This window comes from Metopolophium dirhodum, chromosome 2, assembly GCF_019925205.1.
Source record: "Metopolophium dirhodum isolate CAU chromosome 2, ASM1992520v1, whole genome shotgun sequence".
Classification (NCBI taxonomy): domain Eukaryota; kingdom Metazoa; phylum Arthropoda; class Insecta; order Hemiptera; family Aphididae; genus Metopolophium; species Metopolophium dirhodum.
In genome coordinates this window covers 9,371,801-9,398,263 of record NC_083561.1, presented here as the reverse complement: position 1 = coordinate 9,398,263, position 26,463 = coordinate 9,371,801, and the positions used below count along the sequence as shown (strand labels likewise).

At 27.3% G+C, this 26,463-nt stretch overlaps 1 protein-coding gene and 1 long non-coding RNA gene across 2 annotated transcripts in view; both read right to left on the bottom strand.

Moving 5' to 3' along the window:
* LOC132937955 (probable serine/threonine-protein kinase nek3) overlaps positions 1–26,463 on the bottom strand; it is a 249,940-nt gene that overhangs the window by 124,940 nt on the left and 98,537 nt on the right. The gene's annotated exons all lie outside the window — the stretch shown is intronic.
* On the bottom strand, positions 12,083–13,224 carry LOC132939939 (uncharacterized). Its single transcript, XR_009664032.1, has 3 exons — positions 13,091–13,224; positions 12,308–13,020; positions 12,083–12,242 (listed from the first exon to the last, which is right to left on the bottom strand). It is a non-coding gene; the product is annotated as an uncharacterized LOC132939939 (long non-coding RNA).

The following is a 26,463-nucleotide window of genomic DNA, read 5'->3' as shown; positions in this document are numbered from 1 at the left end:
TTTTCTTGTTTGTTTATAAATTATTTAATAGTTTCATTCATCCTTAATTATACATTTATACACACACAATACATTATAATATATATTATATATTTTATATTCAAGTAATTAAACGAAAAACAATCCAAAAAAGAGCCCAAATCCAATTTGTATTAATTCCTCAATCACGATCCGACACCAGCGTTTTTCTTATATTTTATGGATAAAGTATAATATTGCTGTTTAAAATACTTTACCAGGCCCAAGAGAAGGAGATCGTCCCATAAACCAGCTCCTGATTCAGACAAGATGTAGACAGCCGTAATAATAACGTAGGTATCTATATTATCTATATACTGCGGATTTATGATTGTCAATCAGATTTACAATCAGTCAACACGATTATAATAATAATATGGTATATACATTACACGCAGATTGTGTAGGGACTATTAAGAGATAATATGGATTATATGATATAGTTCCATATTATTCTATTTTACCAATAATAAGATATACGTTATCACTTATCAGTATGTCAATAAATACATCAAGTTCAAGTTAACGTCGTTTTATGTAATCTTGATTTATTTTCGTACCTAATTGTTTATTATATTTTTTACTGACTCTTTTCACGATATAGATAGAAGTAAAAAAAAAAATCTCTTACAACTTATATAATAACCATGATTAATTCAAATACCACGTAATTATCAATATTAGATTATAGGCGCAGTAAAACATAAAATACAAAATAATATTTTACATCTTGAACACAAACACAATTTACTTGTAATATATGTATTATATTGAATAAAAACAGGAATTATAGTGATTTTTTATTGTATCTTTGTTTACAGTATTTTAACGAATATTTCGTAAATAATATTATATTGTATATTAATGTATACGGTACACCTACTAGTAAACATAATAATTAATATTAGTATTTATATTTAAACCGATATCGAAGAAAAATAAAAAAAAAAATGATGAAAAACATGTAGAAGAAAAGAAGAAGATAAATTTAAAGCAAAATAACTATTTTAAATGAACTCAAATAATAATATTGAAGTATAAAAAGGTTATTATAAAAAAGCAATACAACGTGATAGATTTATTTGCTTGGTAAATCGATGTATTTTTTTTTAGTATAAACGTTATAAAACCAAACGTTGCATGTAAATTAAAACGAAATAAAATGTATAATACCTACTGTACAAATAAAACAAAATGGAAAAACCACTCATAAAATAATTTATCAAGAGAAGATTATTAATGTTTTAAATTTTAATATTGAATTCAGAATTATTATTACTATTATTTATCAATCTTATCTTTCTTGTATTGAAACCAGGTGTCATAAGTGGAAAGTAAAAACTAATGAATGAAAATAATCGGTGTTCACATCGATAAAAATCGACTTGAGCTCGCCATATCTAACACCAGATTTAAACTAAAATAATTCTTGTCTTCAAACCTTAAGATATTTCGTAAACTGGAAATCAAAACTTTCAATCCATACTAAACTAAACCTCAACAAAACTCTACTGATACAAAGTTTGGGATCCACAAAAAATCAAACACAAACAAAATACAATTCACAAGTAACTCAAAACAACATGTATTATTTTATAACAAAGGCCTACATCTCAAATCAAACACTACAATAGTATAATCTACACAGACCTAAAAACCAATACAGTATTAGAAACTGCTATTAACTTATTAAGTCCTACACACATTACCATAACTCACCATCTGATTACTTAAATATAGTAGGAAAAATTAATGCCCAGCAATCGTCCAAAAATACTATACAGGAAATGGTGTTGCGACTTTCGACCTTCTTCCCTGTCTAACTTAACCCTATAATCAAACCCCAGGTGTGTCGTCAGTGGGTGGCTTCTCCCTTTAAGCCATCAAATTAAACTCAAATAAAATCAATTAAGCTTACAATTAATTAAATTGTATAGATTGTTTAGCGCCTAATCCCCCCAAATAAAACGAAAAATTATTATTATTTTAGTAAGAAAATGTACCTATTTATAAATCGAATGATTTTCATTAAATATACAGCTTAAATATCGCTATCATAAAAAAAAAAATTAATCGAGTTACAATTATTATTTTGTCGGGATTATGTTATTAAAATATATCATTACTCACAATATAGTCATCACCTCGTTAAATTGTAATAAATTATATTTTTACTTTAAAATATGGTAGGTTTATAGTTTGAATTTAACGAAGGGTGAGTAAAAAACTAACTGGCGATCGTTTGGGCCAAAAGCGTAAAATCTCCAAAACGGGAATGAAAACTTTAGTCAGTTATTTGCACTTCCCACCTGAAATCGTTGCCAAGACAGTGCCGACGGGCGTACAATAGGCATACACTGTGAAATCGTCGAAATAACGTGCACAGTGACGGGGAAATAATAACAAAATAGAATCTATCTGATGCGGGTTGGAGGTGGTGTCCGACGGTGACGTTCGAGACTTTGACGACGCCTGTCCGGTCTTTCCTCTATACAGAGGGCTTGTTAACGGAACTCCGGTACGCTGACGAGAAAAACTCGACGGAATTATTACAGACGAACATAAACATTGGGTGTATTTTTACAATATTATGAACAGTCCTAAAATTAGTGCCCCTGCGCCCACCATCGATGCCGCCGCCGTGGACGTTTGCCAGCTTATATTCGAGTGCCAACGGAGATGTACACCATAAAAGTCCACTAAAAAGTCTTATTAGGTCCGATTTAACGGACTCGGTTGTCGTGACCTAGCTGTTTATCGTATACGATCTGGAGGTCTTTATTGCACGTCTGCACGGCGCCGTATATATGTATCAGCTTGTACGTGTATACACGCAACAACAATCTGTGAACATAAGCGGAAATTTAGCCGAATTTTAAGGGCGAGGGACTTTTTTTTAATTTGTAGGTTACATCTGAATAAGCAAACGAATTCGCATGACAAGTATAAAAATTATCTATTAGGTAAAATACACAAATCTTAAATAACAGTTAGGTAATAGATACTCAATATTCAATTATAATATTTATACAGCAGCGATAATTCGGAAACGTGTTAAACATTACATTTTTATTGAATACATTAATTAATGTAATAAAATGTTTTACATTATTTCTTTATTGGTGAGACGAGTTAGGTAATTTGTTGATACTTGATACCAAAATCAGATCATAGTTTATTAGAATCCAGCTTATAATTATTTATTTACAAATAATAACAAATCGTAAACGTAAAAATATTCTATAAAGCAACTATTCAATAGTAATCTATTAATATAATGAGGAAATAGGAAATTGTTTGAGGGGATTATGAATTATTTGAGGGGGCTAAGCCCATCTTAGCCCACGGCTGAGCAGTATAAAAAAAGAAATACTTATTTCTTATACCATACATACGCGTACTGTAATAATAACAATAATAATACAATGTATTGTTAACCGGAATCAAACCATCGTTATATAGCTGTTTACAATTTCTCGAACAATATAGTATACAATATTATGACAAGAACATAACGAAAAACGCAATTACCGTGCGTATTCTTCTTTGATAATGTCTTTATATTATACGTATACGCATTACATTATTATAAGACCGCGCTCAAACGATTTTCGGAGATTCAAAGTCTCCCTTAATTCTTGTATCGTATTTTTCACTATTCCTCAGTTTACTGAACAATACTTCAAAAAAGCGTTTATGTGGTATTATTATGTGCACCCAAATCATTTTTTTTTTAAGTTGTACCTAATTTATGAAAATATAATTTCTGCTACTCGATGACATCGCTTACCAATGCAAAATTACGTGGGTAACTACAATACTATAATATAATATCTCTGCACATGTGACTAACTGTCGAGAGTCGTCTCATATTATTTAAATACTTACTTTAACTATGCATTCATATTGAAGGATATTCAAGGATGTTAAGGTGGTGTGTTCATTACACCAAATCAAAATGCATATTATATACCTGGTTTTCACCTCTGACATGGTAGGTACCATCGTCCATCAAATCGTAACGAACCAGGTGGTATTTACAAACCATCATTTGTCATCCTAATCATCTTATTCGAAAACATGTCTCAGTTATTAATTTGAAGCGGAAAGGCAGAAATTAAATCATAATACCGTTTTATTTATTTTGTTTTCAAATATTTGTCATAATCGAAACGGCATACAAAAAACGCATTGTAGAAATAAAATAAAATGATTTTGGTCACATCCGTTTCAAAATTATCTATTTAACTATTAACTATATTGTAGTTTTTGTTCTATTCAATCATACATAATATGAACAAATATTATAATATAACAATATTCAAAGAAAAATAAATAGTTATTTTTGTAGAAAACATTAATAAGATATACGTATACTGTTTTAACTATAAGTAACGATATTGTCTTAAAACTAAAAATTATAAGGTATTGTCTATTTGATGAGACCGGTTTTTATTTTTTAAATAATATAAACATAAAGTATTAGGTCATATTATACTCATATAATATACACATTTATATAAGTGATATTATACGTGATGAAACGAATTATATAATGGATAGGCTTAAAAGCCAAAAATCCCAAGACAAGATAGTCGTGATTAAAAAAAAAAAAAGAAGGTTTTTGGCCAAAATAAGTATTATTATTATTAGTATATCTTGGTAGGAATATAATTTAAATCTGAAGAAAAATCTCCAACCGGCCGAATCAAATGTAAACAAGTCAACAAAAAAAAAAAGCTAATAACAAAATATGTATACGTATTACCTGACTATTAAGTACATATTTACGTAATTACAAACGTCCAATGTATCACAATAATAATGTATACTAGTAAATAAGGATATTAAAAACTTTACTGGCTGGAAAAAATGTTTACATATGCATATTATGTTCCAGAAATAATTCTTAAACGTAAAATAAATGGTTTTTATTTTATACAAGGATCAGTGATTTTTTTTCTACTTGAGTTGTTTTAATTCATGTAAAATATGAACTATAATTATTTTTTATTTGAGTACCTATTTCTTTTGAAGTTATGTTTTGTATAATTTAAAGTTAGGATATTTTAGATTATGAGTGGAGGCGCCTCGCATAAATGTATTGATTTTAGAATGACGACGTGTGTTTTTTTGGGTCAGCAAACACTTTTTAAAGTAGAAAAAATGCTTCGATTTTTAACTTTATGAGTGGTTTATGGTAAGAAATTGGATATAATTAGTATTTTGAGGGATCAAAAGTAAAACATTTTTAGTATTCATTAAAATAACCGAGAAATACAAAAATAAAACAAACGCAAAATGAGTATTGTTACTCAAAACGAGTACCTACTCGAAAAAAGTCGATTTTTTTTGTCCGAGTTACTCAAAAACGAATAAACCTATATTGCCATTTTTATGCATACTTTATTGTAATTTAAAAATATTATTCACTTGACATTTTCTTGCATTTTATTATTTTTTACGCACACAATGACATTTACAAATGCAGTGTTTTGGGCAAAAATTAATTTCCTTCTGTAATCTGTATTACCTATTAATAGTAAAATAAAATACTTTAAAGTCACTGAGCATGTACTCGTATATCATAAAATATACTTAGTAAAATAGGCTGACAATTTGTCTTCACTCTGAATCGTTTTTCGTATACTTACTCATTGAATTAAAATTGATCACATACAGTGAAATACTTTTAATTTTTCAATAACGAGGTACAGTTTGACACCAACTGTACAGCAGAGCGGTTACCTACTTATCCCGTTTTTAGATTTTAATTCTAAAATTAAAGTTTTTATTGAAATAAATATCAACATTAATAGTATTACCAAGAAAGGAGCCTATTTCACGGTAATTTATTCTTGCAAGTTCCTAAAAATGTTGAATTTTACTGACTATTTCAATTCAAATGTTACGCTACATCACAAATCTTGATTAGACTTGGAGATCATCAAACTTTATACTTCTCCAGAAATAGTTTACCAAAACAACACGTCATATTTGTATAACTATTAACTAACTTACTTTGCTCAGTGTTGAAAATGTTTAGATAATTACACCAATAATATTATGGAGTATATGTACTGTATCATATTCATAAATACGGCATTCTAAACTCTTAGTGAATAATATAGTATAGAATATAGTATTACATAATATTATATTATCATATTGATATATTTCATAAATAAATAAAATCAATGTTATGGTATTGAAAGGTTAATCATAAAATATGTGTACATTATTTTATTATTTTTAAAATACTTTTTAATTTACTTGAATTAATAAAAAAATATTTGCCTAACCAAATGATTATGAATTACGATAAAATGATTGACTATTAAGTATATATAAAAATAAATAAGTACATATTATAATAACTTTAATAGTTAAGTAAGAACAAATACATAAATATGAAAACATTTTGCATTAGCTAGGTAGGTTATATTTATTTTTTTTACGTTTTCTTAAGTTAATATTTCAGTGCTTTCTCCAACCCCCTTGTTTGTTTTATGTTTTGTCCGGCCCACAGTCATTTTATTTAGAATTCATCAATATTCATTTAGAATTTTATTTACATTTCAAATGTATATAGTATATAATTTTAGTATTTGTACGCCATTGATATGCAAGTTTTGACAAAAATCTATGACTATTTTTCAACTTTTACTCTATTTATTTTAAAGTATTTTATAGGTACGTATATTTATTCACTCAAGTACTCACATATTATATCAAAAATGCTCCCGAATACGCGGAAGTACATACACGCTATTCAACAAAAGTCAAAAATATTTAGAAAACCAATACGTTCATTTTTTTTAAGTTTATAATTTTATTTCACTTATGTCCGTATGCATAGTAAATTTGTGTGTCACATAACACATAGTTTAATATGTCTTATGTAGTTATGTGATTCATACATTTACTATGCATACGGGCATTAATGTAAGTGTTTGACTATTTTAAAAAGGTAATAATATTTTGGCATGGAAAAAAAAATAATGCCAATCTCTAGCATTATTATTACAATTATATGAATAAATTAATAAGTTAATATATATATTATTATAAAAAAGGCGTTAATAACATAATTTGAACTTATTGTAATCCTTAACGTTTTTGTAATGTATAACTACGTGGTTAGCTTTGTGTATGTAAGCTAATGAGTTTTATAATAAGTATTATATAACAATGTGGAATTGCCTGGTCATACATTTAAATTTATATTCGATGAGTGCTTTTATATACCTACTATAATATAGTAAAAACTACCTTTATAGTATATTTACGATATTCATAAAATTACATTGTTCACAAAACTTGAAATAAAAATCAAATTTAGAGTCATATGATACACCATACACACAGCATAATAAAATTTCATTGAACCCTTTTCGAATGCTAATATGTTTTTTTAGATATAATTTGAGCACTTTGTGTTCCTTTACTGCAAACACTTAAATAGCCCTGTCAGAAATTCAGTTCACTGCGTTCATTCATGAAAGTTTACATGATATTATATTTTCCATACTATTATGTATGATTCTTGGCAATAAACAGCAAACGGTAGTTACATTATGATGAACGTTTTTATTCACCCTCGAAACATAAACTCGACGGAAAATATATGAGGATTCATATAACGGAATTTCCATCTATCACTCGTGACAACGACTTTCTCAAATAACATAATTCTTTGTCAAGATTAAGTAATTTAAATTGTCGGTTTAATTTGTTTTCTATAACACTAAAACTCAACTGTATATTATAATATATATATATATTATATATATGTAATATGTATACTCTATATTACTATTATGTTATTATGTAGGGGTATATATGCTGGGTATAAGATAGTTTCATATCTTTCGACTCTGATTATCAGTTTTGAAGTCAAATCGAAAAAATACATAAATACCGGTACAAAATGTAATCTAGCTAGTATAGGTATATACGTAATACATTTTCCCCTTAGTTTTTAATTGTATGTCTATTATTTTAATTGATTCAAATATGATTAAATACATTTTTACTTTTTTGTTCGCTCAGTAGCAGTCAAGACATATTACTTATGTGAGATGGGAAAAAAAAGTTGGAGAAACATAATATCATATTATCATAGGTACCTCCTATATTATTTTTGTTAAACACTGAACTAAGAGTTACTATACAAATTAATGTAATTTACATTATTATAATTTGTTTTAAAAAGTCTCTATTATTTCTATAGTTATTAATATACTTATATAGGTAGGTATCTATAAATCATATTATATTTTATAGCTTTTTTTTTTAATGATTTTTGAGAAACCTTTTATTTTATTTTATTTACCAATAATTCATATTGAATATTATAGAATCATTATCATGATTCACATTCTTTCTCTCCCATTTTATTTATTAAATCGACACTATCCATGATAATAAAATTAGAATATGAACACTACTATCATACGTATGACTGAGCAATAATTTGTGTTGTAGGTACATCGTTTCATCAGAAAGTCTACTAATTGAGCTGCAATTTTTTTTGACGAACCCGATTTTAGATAATAATTAATAATACCTATACAATATACATATGGCCCATAGCAATATAGGTAAGTACTATACAGGTAATGTAATGATAAAACAATTGCAATTTTATCATATACATGTTATATACTAAAAACATAATAATAAATATGTACGACGTTATAGGCGTATTGCTATGCTTAAAATATACACAGTGATCAAAGCACATTTAAAAAAAAATTTATTTTGGACTTTTTCTGTTTTCCGACTACCCATATATTTTAGAAATTTAGATTTTAATATTTTATACAGATTATCGATATGTCGGTATAAGTTACTCGTGCTTGTTTGTTAGACCACCATTCTTATTTCTTACTATCGAATAGGTCTGATTCTCAAATTTGTTATAACATTTCAATTGTATTATATAGATACTTACCTTCAAGGTTAGATTAGGCTAAGGCTAACTATAATTGATTTCATATCACAATATACGAAAATGTAATGGATTAGATTTTACTATGTATGTAAAATAATGAGTATATTATAAATACTGAGTCTTTATTGGCTAGAGACAGTAGACATTAAATTGTAAACACGTCCATTGTTGGCTTATCTTCCAATTACAGACGAATGTTTTGTAACAAATAGATACATGATGCAAAATTATGACACATTTTAGATAATTTCTTGTTCAATTCGCAAGCATCCTCACACTAGCTTAACTAATATTTCAACAATCAATAAACTTACTAATATATAATACTTTATCTAGGCCAATACAACTAATAAGTATTTGGGATTTACATGAGTTATGTATTTATGTTATCCTTATTAAAAACCAATATTCGATTGATTCTCGTTGCTATTAAATTATGTGTATGTGTGTGTTTAATTTCATTGATTCGTGTATAACTGTATAAGTGTTTTAAAATCACAAACTAAATTTGTTTATAAAAAACATGTTTATAATAAAACTACGATAGTATAATAAATATATGAAAAATGTGTTATTATAATTTATTTATAGTTATATTTTAATATACATAGCAGTCATGTTATTTTAACAATATTATGCAAATATGTAAGATCAAGATAACAAATAAGTACAAATAAAAACCACCATAATTAGAAAGTGTTAAATATTACGGAAAATATTTTTGTTCATTAATCAGCAGTACATATGGATATAGGACATAGGATCAATCAATTTTATTGTATATTAAATTAAATATTTAAATATACGGTAAAGTAAATAATTATCAAATGTATTGATCAAAATTCAAAATACTATAATATGTAAATGTTTCAAATTAATTTCAGTATATTATAATCAATAATAATTAGCAGTAAAACGTATTGATACATATTATGTAGTGTGTATAAAATATACATATTATTGTTATTCCATGTTTATTATACAATTTAAAATTGGAATTAAAAGTTAATATTTATAATTAAATGGAGAATTTAAATTCAATTAATTTATAGACTTACGGTGATCAATAAATGTGGTTTCCTTTTAATTTAATTAATACAATTTTGCGTTTCTCGAGATGCATTATTTAAGTATGATACCTTCCTTTAACGAGGACCAGTTTCGTTTTCAAAGTGAATTATGTGACTAGATAACGATGATATCTTGGCAACACCTACGCTATTTTCCATTAGCCATTTTGCAGTTAACTATATACATAGGTACTGATACTATACATACTACATAATATTATAGTGGTCGATCGTTAAAATATCTGAAGACAAACCAAGATAAATATAGTGTTATATTGTACGTACATGTATCAGTATCCTGAATTTCATAGGTAATGAATAATTACCTAAAATACAGGGAAACTAATATTTCTCTTTTATTTATTAACTTTCTAACGAGTTGGATATTTTGAATCTTTCCAATCTAACCTACCTAAATCTTCACCTAATTCAACTGTTTATTATTTAGTAACATTTTTATCTCTTTTTTTTTTATCACAGACTGAAAGTATGATCCATATTGACTTTTTTCACGGACCTAACAGTTTCGTTTATCACGTGTTCATTCACCGTGATAGTGCTATAAATACCTTTTTTATTACAGTAGTTTATTTTTATTATTGCAACACTATGGCTACTACTACTATTGATAATCTTTTTGCGTTATTATCTACGCGTGTGATATAACATAACTCGTAAGTTATATAAATATTTTCCAAATATCCAATACCTGTACCCAGCTTAGAAACGTTTCACCTGATTTTAGTTCCATATCGCTCCCGTCGATCGACGGTTGGAAGCTGAGCTTTAATTACTGTACTTGTACGGATGATCATTTTAATTTATATAAAATAGTGTGTTTCAATGGGTGGTGCACAAGTCGTGTCCCTAATATATACGAAATGTATTTTGCGCTTGTGGTTTAATAATATTGAAATACACGAGTTTCGTCCTTCGTTGCCTAGCGGATAAATACGCCAAAATAGTTGTTATCTGTTGGTACCCATTTGTTCTTATCGAATATCTAAACTATGCTACGCACATTATAACACTATGATATTTCGAATGATCAAGTTTAATGTATTTCATTTAAAACGTGTTCAGTATATCGTGTGTGGCACTGTACACGATTTGAATATAAAAACAGTATCTATTGCGATTTTACGAGTACAACACAGCGTATTACTTATATATACCTACGCGCATAATATAATGTCTACGAGTATCTAAATGTCCCTATTAAATTTAATATATTTTGTTATTATTATTAACCGTTATAATAATGTAATGTACCAATTTAGACAGCTAAAAATTTATGTGAAACTATTACAATGATAATCGTATTAATTATCATAACAGTATAATATGCTTACCTAATGTTTTTTAAATGTTTTGAAAAATGTATAATAATAATATGTTGTTATTGGTTGGTTTAATACTTAAAAATAAATTACAATTATTTACAGAACATAAATAAATATAAATTGTTTATAAATAAGAATAGGCGTGATATGGGAAACATCGGAGTGGTGCTTTATTAATTAGAACAATATTTTCGATAATTTTTTAGTTATCATTTAGAACAGAGTATTATTATTTTGTTTTATACAAATTATGTTTCAAAAAAATAATTAACTATTGCCTTTTAAAAACTATTATGAGCATTTCTTGGATTATTTTTTTTTACAGTAATATGTTATCTACTGTAACAGCTGAAACAGCGTTATAAAAATTGCAAATGTTCATTAAAATAATTGATTGATGATGACGGATGTGTAACAATTTTTAACAATTTTTAAAGAGTATTGAATGTAGTAATACATGTTATGAGGTCGTAAATATGTCCTAAATTAAAAGTCATATTATAAACAAAAACAAGTTATACTCAAATGAATCTAGAATTTACATCGTTATGGGATTAAGAAAAATCATTGCTAGATACTCTGCAATTATTTTAATTTTTAACCCTAGGAAAAAAAAATTACTTCTTAAAGAATGCTTAATATATGATTTATCTTGTAATAATAATTAGAGTTTCAAATACCTACCTAATAATTTGCAAACGATTACACTTTAAAAGAGACGCATTATAAATTCGATTGATTTCATCTGGTCATCGTGATTTTCATATTTTTAAAACGAAAGCGGTTCTTCAAAAAATTGTATAGCCACGGAAAATGCATATTTAAAAAGGGCATGATTGGGATTTACATATCCAGCTGCAATGAAAACAGTGATAAAGTTCAAACGCAGATTTCAGAAGAAAAGGAAAAATTTCGATTACTTGAGACTTTCACCTCACATGACGGAGGACGGAGACACACTGCATCCGAAGCCCCAATGCTGCACAACCACATGTTTATTTAAACGATGCAATCACTGGCACATTGTTGGTTTCTGATGAATCAGCTGCTTCTCGTTCGATGCATTATTATATTATCATTATTTTTCTTTTTTATTAATCGGCATTCTTCGTGCTAACAGTTTTTTTCTTCAGCGTGCCACCAACCATAGTGTACACATTATCAGATCGGACGAGAGCAAACATCCCCGTACATAATAATATAATATAATTCTATTAAAACATAATATTATATGACGTATTTGCTTATAGGTATAATAATATGTAGGTAGATGTTGGTAAATCGTATAGGTATGTATAATGTATATTATTATGTGATCTATCTGAGTCCATGATTAGTTATACATATATATATATTATAATATGTTTTCATAGATATATACCTACCTACATATTTTTTTTTATTACATGTGCAGAAGTTGAAATGATAATCAACTCTAAGTGCATATAGATGACTGGGATATTAAAAAAACTCAAACTTACGTGAATCACCGCCGTAAGCGGAATCCCACAAATGATGTTGTAAATGTTATTTGTTTACCTCTATATAAATATAAGCGAATTTTGTACGACGGTTATATCATTTTCTCGTACCGGTGATTGGTGATTTTCGTCAAATGGATTCATATTAAATGCTAGCAAAACAAATTGACAATATTCTGTAATTAGATGCAAATAAAAATCATTAAATTTCATTCTGCTTACCTAACTAGTATTTATTCTCCTTTCTTCTATTTTTTAGACAGACCAACAAAATCCCACAACATAAATTTATAATAATTATGTAGAAATTAATTTTAATAAAATTATATGTATCATAGTTTCATTGCTATATGAAATTCGTTTGTAATTATTCAAAAACTAATTTTTTTTACAACTTCTAATAAAAGTTTAAAATACTGCAGTTGCAAATTGTTTTTAAATTAGCTTAATATTAAAAATGAACTCAGAAATTAAAAATAATTACACACTAGCACACTAAAGATGCATATACTATTCGGACATTTAGTGGTGCAAACAGGGGAGGGGCTTAGATTAGCTTAGCTACCCCCTCCCCTATTATCTTATAAAGCTCCTTTAAACAATACATGAGCAATATACTATATTTTTATACATACTTATAAACTAGGGTTATACACAATACACTTATGCTATGCTTCTAAAAATAATATCAGTAGACTGAATTCCCCACTAAAATGTTAATTAACATATTATGCGCTTCTACAGCAATTAATAACGTAAATAAAATATACAATATAGAAAATAGAAAAATAAAATTAATAAGACAAATTATAATAATATTGAAAATGTTCAATTACTTCAAATATCAATCTTAATTTTATTGTATTTAAAATTTAAATAATTATATTAATAATGATTGAATCCATTATCTATAATTTTGTGATACATGATAAAAATTTTTTTTTGTATCCTTGATAATAATTTTTGTTTAATATAACTTCACATTTTGATTACCTTATCCAACTTGGATTTTCAATAAAAACAAGGAACATTCTAGATTTGGAATTTAGCGATTGTGCCTACTAAATGCAGGTACTAGGCGAGCAAGTGCCAAGCGCACGTGAAATCACCAAACAAAATATGTAACACTTTGACTCAAACAGGTCAACAACGGTGGAATTTACTGAAGCACAGCGATGGATATAATACATTTAAATTCTTTATCAGTCACCGCACACATTGCAAGAAGTACTTTCCGGATGTTGAGGAAATCATGTATTTTTATATTATCTTTGATCAATTTTGGTACATATCTCATACGCCTATAGAAAAAATATTAAACACTCAAATATTTCAAATTCAATAAAAATAACTAGTAAATAAAATAACTGAGCAATAAAATCTACAATTAAGTTTTTAATATATATAGACAATAAAAATTAAAATATATGATATTTAAATCATTATAATATACTAGCTGATCCCCGTGCACTTCGTTACCCGTTAAATGTACAAACTGTGTATGACTCAAACTTTGTTTAATGCGTTATTTAATATTCAGTGTATGATGTATTCCGTATTTTGTCAAAATTTGAACTTTAAATGCTTATAAATAAAAACTGTGACTAAGGATTTTTAATTTTTTTCATCTGCCTTTGAAACAATAACTAGGAGCCTTCTATTAAATTTTCAAGCTTTTTTACTCAACAGATAAAATTGTATTGATATTTATAGAAAAAATGACTAAAAAAAATGAAAATTGATAATGTCCGTAAACAGCTCAAAATAAGTCAAAATATTTGGAAAATGTTATGGGGTATAGGAAATGCAATTGTAAACATTCAATCAAAATTTCATGTCCCTACGGTCATTTGTTTTCGAGTTACACCAAAACCAAAATCGATTTTCTCGAAAACAGATTTTTCGTCAAAATTCCCGTTTTTCCTTAATTTTTCTTTTGTTTTTCACGTCGCTTTTGAAAACTACTAGAACATTTTTACTTTTGATCCCCAAAGTACCAACTAGATTCACTTTCCTATCAGAAAAGTTACTATTGAAGAAAATCCAAGCACTTTTACTATCTTAAAAGGTGATGACAGCACAAAAATAAAATTAAAAATTATAAATTATAAAATAATATTTTTTGAATTAAAACATAATAACTAAAATCGTTAGAGGAAACAAATTTTTTCGTTTGCCCCTGCAAACACTATTAATTTTTCATCAAAACGACTACCTTAGCGACTGACAAAAATTAAAGTATTTCTTGTGGATCGATTGAAAAAATGTAAAGATGTTTTAATTGGTCAACAAGTCTTTACATCACTCTTTTGCATCGGTTGGAGCATATTTTTTATATTTTAGATTTTTTTGAATACATACAATATTAAAAATTTATAAATTTATAAAATGTAAAATATTTATTCTCGTCAAGAATTTGCTAAAATTGAAAAAGTGCTCCGACCGATGCAAAGTAAACTTGTTTACCAACACAAACATCTTTATATTTTTTAAATCCAACCACTAGAAGTACCTTAATTTTGTCAGTGCGACGGCTATTTCACGTCCATAAATTGGTTTTGAATATTTTGATCTAATGACTTTAAACTTTAAATGACTTGTGCATGTGCGTGCGTGCGACCATAAACCAGATAAGAAATAACAATGAATTGTAAATTGATGCGATTCGTGGGTGATGGTAGGAGACAGACTAATGATCATTTACTACACATACAAAGACGATCAGTAATCGCAAGAACGAAATAATTGCCTAAACGCAACTCCTTAAAAATGATACATTTGCAGGGGCCTTTACATTTTGGGAAAATTAAATTTGATACTTAAAATAAGTATAAACAAATGTTGCTTATAAATTGTCGATAGTCTTAAATTGCTGTAAGAAACTTCTCTCAATATTGAAGATTGAAGCGTTTAACTACTCAAAAAGTAAATAGGTAATGAAAAAAACACAATCGCACTATTGAAAAACTATTAAATTAACCGGTCCGTCCAGATTCTGATATATATAAATTTATATTTTAATACCTACATCTTTATGGAAATGTAATTAATTTTTTTTGGAATGTAATTATTTGTATTTTACTATTTTACTTAAAGTATAATTCGGAATAATATGTCTTATATTTTATTTGATTTGTACAATAATTATTGACTGCCATTGAGATTTCTTGATTTTCAATACTTTAAAAAATTAAATACATACATTTAAATTTACCACTGTAATATTGTATGACTTGTTTGAATATTTTAAATAAATGTAGTCTAAAAACAATTTTATAGACGACTTTATTTACGTACTTAAACTGTCTACATCCGTCATGTAAACAATCTCATTTTCCAAAACTTCCTTTCAAACATTTACACCCATTTAGTATATAAATTGGAGGAAACTGGTGTATCAACATAAATTAAATACGTTCTATTTAATACGAAAATAATGGCTATAGAATAATGTTCTTTTGGAAATATGAAGTCGTAAAGAAAAAAATTAGGTAAAGACATAAGATATAATTTACTTGAATGTTCTTAATTATATTTTTTAGAAATAAATGTATATATTATATTACGCAACAATCATAAATAATAGTAAATATCAACTTCAAACGATATAATAAAATTAATACTTAATAATCATATGATTTAATAATAAGTAACAACCTAATTAATGTTTAAAAGTAGGTACATGATATTATAACTACGCCATAAAATTACTTATATCGACGAGATAGTATTTTATACTTATTACACCTAATAGCTGAATAGTATATTATTATAAAAGAATGAAACGTGATAACTCCGGTATTTGTTGGCTTAGACTACTCTTCGCACATCATTTATGGTTAAAAATCTCTTGTGACCGTTATTAATTCGCATAAGTGTATAATATAATATAATATAGAAAATTAAAGAAAAATATATTGTACTTATGTGACACACCACATTATTCCTGGTCGAAGCTTTGAACACGAATGTAGTAATAGTTTACTCGAGTTTCGGAGATAAGTGAATTTGCATAATATGGTTTATGCGATGATTACGAAACAAAATAATTAATTTGGGTATTAAAAATAAAGACCCGAAATTATTAATATAATCAACTCGAGTAGATAATGTCTTTACTGGTCTATATATTAATAAAATAGGTTGATGACAATAAATTTACAATATTGACGATGAACGTGACCAGCAGGTATACATGCGTACTACTACTGCTGCCAGCTACTTGTAGGTGTATTCAATATATATTTACCAAAACACTATGAATATGAAAGTATCATTGGCAAATAATATAAAACTAATAAAATTTATTATAATTTATTTAATATAAACCTTGTGCTTAAAATAAACGTATACACATTAAAATTCCTATAACCCTATAGGGTTACAATTTGTAAATAATTATAATTATTTACAAATTGTAACGTATGTACCTACCTACCTACATCTACATGATGTAAACCCTATACTTGCAAATAATATTGTTTAGATTTTCAAAATTAAAATTTGAAAAAAAAAACCAAACCCTTAAAATGTGTAGGTTTTACAGTGATATACTTTATCTGAGGGCACTCTCCTCTTTGGTAACTATCGTGGAAAAGCTCTAAATATTTCATGTGGCATCTTTATAGACTGAAAATATGTCTAGGTAGTAAGTAGTACTTTGAAGAGATAATTTTCGATATTCCCAGTAGTTTGCCTTAGCGTAAGGATAAAGGGTAGAGGACTTAAATTGAACTAAATTGAGCTCTACACAAAATCGTTTTTCAAGCGTGACCACAGTCTCCTCCACCTAACCACCAACTTGCCCTGAAATGACCAGCTGAACGAGACGAGTTGTACCTATTACCGGTATCTGTACCCACTACACAATTCGATTTTTCATCTCTATTAATGTATAAAAAGGATAATACAATAATATATCCAGTTGACTATTGTGCCTATATTTAGAATATTATAATTGTAACCAATCAGTCCCCCTACTGCCTACAGTATGCAGTATTTTAGTATTTTTAATATTAACATATCAAATTATACATTATACTATAAAAATTGAATAAGAATTTCAAAAATGATAGTTAATTAATTATAAGTGCTTAAGTTTAGATGAGTGTATATTGTATATAGTGTTAGTGGCAAAAAGTTACCCCGCAAAATGTTGGTCTACTATACTCAGCTAGCTCATCAAAACTTTACATACTTATAAGTTATAACTAATTAACTGATAGTTGGATATTAGATTTGTATATACCTAGAAAAAACTTAAAATATTCTGCTTCCGAACAAAAAAAAAAAAATATGTGTTGTCATTCAAAATGTTTTTTTAAATGATGTTAAAAAAATATTTTTAAAAGCATTAATAGTTTTTGAAATAACATAAGTGTCTTAGAATTAAAAAATAACCTTGTAAACCTAGGTATTATACATAGGTATTTTGACAATGCTAACACGGCCACACCATTAATCCTGAGCAAATACTAAGGAATGTTCCTAAAATTACAAAAAAAAAAACTAATTATATATTTAATGATGCGTCATGACGTGTTTAGTAATTTTGTGTACCTTGTAAGAGTAGAAGAAAAAATGAATTTAAAAGCATATAATATAGGTAAATAAACGTCACAAATATGCGATGAATAATTATAATTTACCTATTCTAATACAAGGCAACTATTTGCTAAGTTGATAAGTTTAATAATTATTGTTTTATAATACTGATATTGATATTGATATTGATCGCGTCTCATTAAAATAATTTTTAAAATTGAAAATTAATGATTGTCACAGTTTTAAACATAATTAAGATTTGTTCTAAGGCATCCTACTTCAATGAAAATATTTAATGTTTTAATTAATAAATATAAAACATCTTTTGGAGTATTAATAATATGTTAAATTGGGGGGACGGAGTGACCGAGCGGACTAAGGCGTCGGCTGTGACGCATCCGACCCAAGTTCGATACCCCGGCCGTGGGTGGCATTTTTCTTCGGGCAAGTCATGGTGTCCGGAGAACAAGTGCCGCCATCCCCCCACCCGGGGCACGGCAGAAACCTACGGGTGCCCCATTATAAATTCTACCAAAACACAACACACACGTGTACCAACCTACCCAATTTAAAAAACCTACAGTGCCCTCCCCTACACTCAATGGCCTATGTTGCCGCGGGTTACCCAATAAAAAAAAAAATATGTTAAATTTTTACCTATTTCTCATAAGATAAGAATAATATTTTGGGGGACGGAGTGGCCGACCCGAGTTCGATACCTTGGTCGCGGGCGGCATTTTTCTTCGGGCAAGTCACGGTGTCCGGAGAACAAGTGCCGCCATCCCCCACCCGGGCATGGCAGATACCTACGGGCTACGGGTGCCCAAATTAAAAATTCTGCCAAAACAAATCACGAGTAAACAAATCTACAGTACTCCCCCTACAGTACCACAGGCCAGTGACCTAAGTAGTCGAAGCCTTAACCCAAAAAAAAAAAAAAAAAAAAGAATAATATTTTATTATTATTTTCCTAGTTATTATAATATTATAACAATAAATTTATAGTTACAATCATGCATAATGTGTAATCCATGAAGATAAAATCTATTTTTGAAATATCGATTGATCTTGAGTCCTTTATAATATTACCTGTAACAAATAAACAAAAAGAACATAATATAAGTATAATTGAATATATATTTTAAATATTTGCTAATATTTACTGTTTATCAATCATTTTAATATTTAAATAAATTAAACACAACTATTATGTCTTAGAGAATTTGGCGAGGTGTATACATATTTTCATTTTTAGTCTTTTTAGGTTTTTATTAGCTTACTAGTAAATATACAAAATCAATTTTAAGTATTGATTTACTCGAGTGCTAAGAACTTTAGCTTAGCAAAATGTTCTATGTCAGTGTTATAACATTATAATATTAACCTCGGCTCGTCGTATCATATATATTAAGCCTTTATATAGTTTATGTGGTTTACAACTAGTATATGAAAATAACTAAAGTTAACAAACAAGAAACAGAATGTCTACACATAAATTATAGGTTTGTTTGTTATAAAGTTTTGGGCACTTTAATTACTTTTATTTCTATTTCGTGACATAAGTAATGGTGATACCGTGGTATGTAGGTATAACTCGCAGTGTACATCAAAAGTACTCAAATATCATATTAACCAAGTCTCAACAAGTTAAGGTTACTCGATTACGGTTGTAATATATAAATGCATTTATATAAGTATATTATAATTTATAACCATCAATATACCATACTGTCTCACAGTGGATTTTTTCAAATGGTTTTTTTTTATAACAATTCCGTCAATATAAATAATTTATGGACCATATAATACAAAGAAAATCATAATAATATAGTGCCACACCGCCATAATTAACATAAATCGAAATAGGTATATATTGTTATGTAGCGATGTCAATAATTATTATTAACAATGTACGGGAAAACCACAAGAAATTACAAAGTTGTCGAATTCGCGTGCTAACACGTGCTAACCTAAGTGTTAAAACATATCGTCGTAACTATACCATAATAAAAGTCACATACATTTATTAAATGCATCACGAATTAACGACACATCAAAAACATGGCACTGTAAAATGGGTATTAAACTACTCGAGTTTTACATTTCAGTTCATTACATTATCCACTATTTGTATTATTATTTTACTAAAAATGTATATAATAGTGGTAAATTTAGCTAGGTCAATGTTCATTTCGTGCGAGTTGACTAATTATATTTAACTATAAATGTACCCACGGGAACTATTTTCCTATGACTCAAGTTGAAATATGTATGTTTGGCATTCGTTATTTAATGTATTTATTATGTAGGTACCTAAACTACACATATAATATTATGCATAGTGTAGGCATTGTGTATACAAATGTTACCTATATTAAGATAATGTTAAATACTGATATCTACATTGACTATATGTTGTGTAATCGATAGTTAAACTATAGACACGTGTTGGGGGTTCTGATTTCTAATCAAAATATATAGGCCAAGAGGGATGTCAAAATATGGTACCTATCTATTTTGTTATTGTATATTATATGTATTATTATTACTATGTATATCTTTATAAAATAAGAATATTTCTATATTTATTATTTATTATTTTTATAACAATATAGAAAAACATCAAATTTCACGCAGATAACAGACTCACTAGTTTTATATTAATATTTACTATATTTTATATTTTAATAATAAAAAGTAAAAATGTGTATGGATTAGAAAAAATTAACTAGTCGTCATATATACATATTATATTATATATATAAAAAAAAAATGTTTATAGAAGTTAATAGTGTATAATGCATAAGCTTAATTTAATAATATTTAATATAAATTTATATAGAACATATTAAAACAAATTAATGAATAATATTTTATCAAACTCAAAACTTGTCTTAATACAATATTTAAACTGTAGAAAGACGGTAAAAGTACATTTTTAGTTATAAAGTGTAGTTACAAATTAAAATAAATTACGATTTTTTTAAAGTGAACTTTATTATAACTATCACGGTTCAGTGTTTTTAAGATTTAGTTTTTATAATATCATAGGGTATGCATAATTCATATATTTAAACTATTTTAAAGAGCTCGTAAAAATATTATATTAAAAGTTAAAACGGTGTATGCTTTCGTGTTATAAAAAAATGCATTTACTAACGCGCGAAGCACCAACTCACAATTTATGTGAGCATAAATCAAGTTGAAAATGAATTAAAAGAATAAACCTTTATTTATCGAGACCGTTTATGTATCCCGTATACATGTGACCGACGAAATTTCACAATTTTCAAACGAAACCCGTGACATTGGAAATCAGCAAATGTGGGACACTCTGGATACATGATATGTAAGGCATACGTACCCTATGTACATAATACAATTATTTTTAGTGTTTAAAACGAGAGCATTCGAAAAATACAGTGAATCCGTAAATATTTCTTGGTCTCAGACTCGTTTAGATTTTTTTTTTTTAATTGATTACTATATTGTGATTTGTGACCCGCGGCGAAATGGAACAGCGACGTAAAAAATAAAATAAAATAAAACCAAAACCTAATAACCAACTCCGTTTCTGGGAACAAAGAACCCCCCCTCCCATATTCCAGATGTATACAACATTATGCCACGAGTGCGTAAATAAAAATATACAAAACATAATCCGACGAAAACTTATATTATAAAATATAAATACAGACCCACGTGGTACGTGATAACCGCGTGGGAAATTATTATAGGCGGCACGAGAGCTTTTCAAATTTTATCGGGAAAAACAAGGAACATTTTGTGATGGTGTAAAACACTATAATTTCGTACCGTGTTCCATATTATTCTATATTTATGATTTAATATTTTTAATCGATTGTAAGAATGAGTGCATACATTGTTGTTGACACGCGTTCATTTATTTACTTATTATTTTGTTTGCGACAGATTGACTTGTACACGCTTGTACAGTTGTTGTACCTACGTAATAATAATAATAATAATATGTATTTATGAGTATAGCAAACGATTGTGATAAATCACGTTGACGCATTAATAACAACTGTTGATCAATATTGTGGGCCGTATTTTTGTTATATAATATTATAATATATTCTAAGCTCGTTGCCGATTATCACGGCATCATGTTGATGATTTTATGAATGACTGACGATGAACTTTATAATTAATTCACTCTTGTCTTTAAATATATATGTACTTTTTATACTATATTTACTTCCTTGGAATCTTTTAATACTTATGTTAATATAGATTTTTACGTTTTTAATGGATTTATATTATTATTACTTATTATTATTATTATTATTATTATTGATTATTGATTATTGTGGATTATTACTGTTTTTGTTTATCAATTGTTTTATTAATATCATTGTAATTATTGTACTATTATATATATATATATTGTACTTGGATCTTACGGTCCGTTAGAATTTAAATAGTGATTGATATGTTATTTTTAAAATCTATCGTTGTATCATATTGTCAACGTGATGGGAAATAAAAATATTTTAGTTTTATGTAAAAATAAGATTTACAACTTGTCCCAAAAACACGTTTTTCTGATCAATCGTTTAAAATTAAAATACGACAACCCTATATTATCATAACCCTGACAATTGCTATTGAACTTAAACACTATTAATTATTGTTTTTTATTATTATTTAGTAACATAGCTTTCAATTTGTCAATTACCTCTTTCTGAAATATTATAATAATGATAGATAAATGTATTTCGTTAAGTTAAAATGTTTTTAAAAAAAAATTATCCGTAGTAGGTACCTATTTAATGGTGTTGGCGAAGTTTAATTTCCTTCTGCAGAACCTCAAGTACATATTGAAACTCAAAGCACTCTAGCTACAGACTCTAAATCAAGTTGAGAAAATACTCTCATTTTATATTCAACAATATATGTTTTAAGCAGGACAGCGTATAAAAGGGGGATGTTGGGTCAGATCAATGGCCTTTTATTATTTTTTTTTTCAAAGAAATTTCATCAAATACTGTTTTTTAGAAAAAGCTTAAAAATATAATATTGTTCCCCACACAAACGTTATGTATACGCCACCGGTTTCAACATAACAATTGAACATGCATAAATAATTGTATGAGGGTAAAATGTGGAAATGATGAAAGAGGGGAATTCGGAACGTAAACAAAGTGTCGATAAAATATTAAGATGTAATCAGACAAATGTAAGAAGGTTTGAAGGTTATATACAAAACTTTGATGATATATAAAACAATATTATATACTATATGGAATGTATTAAATATATTATACTTTTTGTCATCTGAAATGGTTTTTACTATTTAATTTCCATTACTCTAGATAGCATGCCATACCATACTAGTTTTATATTTAATAATGGTAAATAATATAATGTAAATGTTGTACTGTTAATTTAGGTGCCTGGCCAATTCTTGGGTATATACTAGTTGAATTGTGTAAACTTATAAATAATATAATAAGAGAATAATAATAAATCAATTTGGTTTAAAAGTTTGAAACAAACACAAATACTTATATATTTTTTTTAACCAATTATTATGAAACGAAATAAATAATTAAGCGTTTTTGTTGTGTGTTTGTGGAAATATCAAATTACAAACAAAAGAAGCTGAACAGGATATAAATTACCGGTACTCAACTTTCATATTTTTTTCATGAATTTATAATTTTTAGTTATAATACATAATCACAATTTGTAAGTGTGTATACATGGCTGCCTAGAAATGTGTATTTTCGCAGTTTTAAAAAATTATTCATAGATTATATAGTTAAAAACAATACCTTTTAACGTTGCCTAACCAACAATATTTATAGTTCTATAGTACCCACCGAACGTCAATTAAAATTAAGACAGATGATAAAAACAGATCATTAAACATTTCTTGTTCCACTAGGAAAATTAAAATGTTGCAAGTAAAAGCTTCAACACGTCCATAAAAGCATTCTATTAACACAAATGTAAACGAACGGCATAGAATATTATTTCAAAAGTCCGTTTAGTTGACGAATACAAATATCCAACTATACCGGGCACCGGGTGGTACAGCATTTATACACACCTTCCGACAGCTGCTACTAAAATATAACGTTGGTTTGGTGTCACTGATCTTAAAAATAATGCATAAACAAAATGGTGTTTTTATATATATAGTTTCTTATATAATTAGCATTTAGCATCCGTTTTTATTATTATCATTTTTTTTTATGTTCGGAAGGCATTTGGCTTTTAAAAAGACTTAATTTTCTTTAATTTGTTATGATGAAATGCTCAAATGCACTGAATAAAAAAGAGATCCAGCTATTTGTCTGTTGTTCACTTGGAAGTCATAAAGTATCTTTGTCTCATAACCTAAAATAAAAAAAACTAGGGAACCCCGAAGCGAGCTGGCAAAAGTTTCGGGGGTAGGGGAAAGAGCAGGCCAAAATGCAAATAAAGAACAGTACTCGACACAACCGGCGGCGATGGTGGGCACTTGATGGAAGAACAAAAATAAGGGAGAACAAAAAACTTTTTGCAATAACGGGCTACAGCTAAAGCAATCAAGCAATCACATACCCTCGTCCGTTAGCCCAATGGTTGATTTTGTATTATCAAAAAGTTTGTAAAAATATTACACAACACGTCTCTTTTTGGTTATTTTTTGCATTCCGTCTATTATATTTTGTCCTGAAGAGTAATATATATATAAACGCCATATTGTAATATAATTTTTGCCAACCCTATAATAATTACAATGCAGTGTAGTGTCAGTAACTCTTGATATTTAAATTGCAAACAGTTATAAAGAAATAACTAAAACCACGCTCTGCATAGAAATAAATACATATATAATATTATATAATCGATATTTAAATTGGGGGCATGGTTAATTTTAAGTGATATTCGTAGAAATATTTACATTTTAACCACTGTATTGTCATTATCACGTACAATAATCATTATTCATCATAATGATAGTACTTATAAAATGTATATAATATTGTATGCAATAAATAAAAATATAATTACATATTTTGATTTCGAGTGGGACATAATAATATTAGTTCAAATAAAATACGCAGTGCTTTTAGTTCGCGTAAAATATTAGGTAATTGCTATTAATTAATGAAATGTAAAATTATCAATCAGATTAAAACTGTTTAATAGTTAAGAGCTATCATAGTTATAATAGCCATTGTTGAATAAAAACAAATAATTATATATTTGAATGATAGTTGATACACGCTTCATATCTGCTCACAAACAATTTATTTTTGAAAAAGACAGTATTACCCAATTTGTAACATAACGTTTCTATTAGATAACAATTTATTAATATTTAGCAGAGATTTAAATTGTTCTACTTCTACATAGCTTTTAATTTAGAATGATATCAGAATACAATAGGGTTTATTTGTAAATTTAAATTCTAGCTCTCCATTAGGAATTTATAGCTTTTAGATAATTAAAAGCAAACAAACAATTTTTACTGATAATTTATAAAATTGTCATTATGTATAATTAACATATTGTGCTATATAAAAAATAAATTAGTATAACTTTAATCTGTAACAATTTATTATTCATGGTAAATAAAATTAAATACCCAAGGCAGTTTGAATTTATCAAAATTCTCGAATTTTCTCATTAAATCAGGATGACGAATATAACATTACCTTATAACACTTAAACAAGGTAAATAAAATACTAAAATACTTTAAATTAATCAAAATAATTCTACCACAACTCTTGGTATTTTTTTGCATTTTATGAGGATGACGAGTATTTACCGTATTTTATATATAGGTATAACTAACTATATTTATATAATTGAGCAATTATAAGGAAAAAACGTGCGCAATTGCACAACAAGAACTGAAACTATTTAACGTGTTTAGTAATATTCAAACGATTCTAATTTAAATATTTCCCGATTATAATATTTTATACGCAGCTACAATTTCCACAACAATACCTACTATATAAGTTGTTAGGTATTATTTATTCTTATTTCTTGGGCGATATTCAACGTAATCCTACTACTATACGCC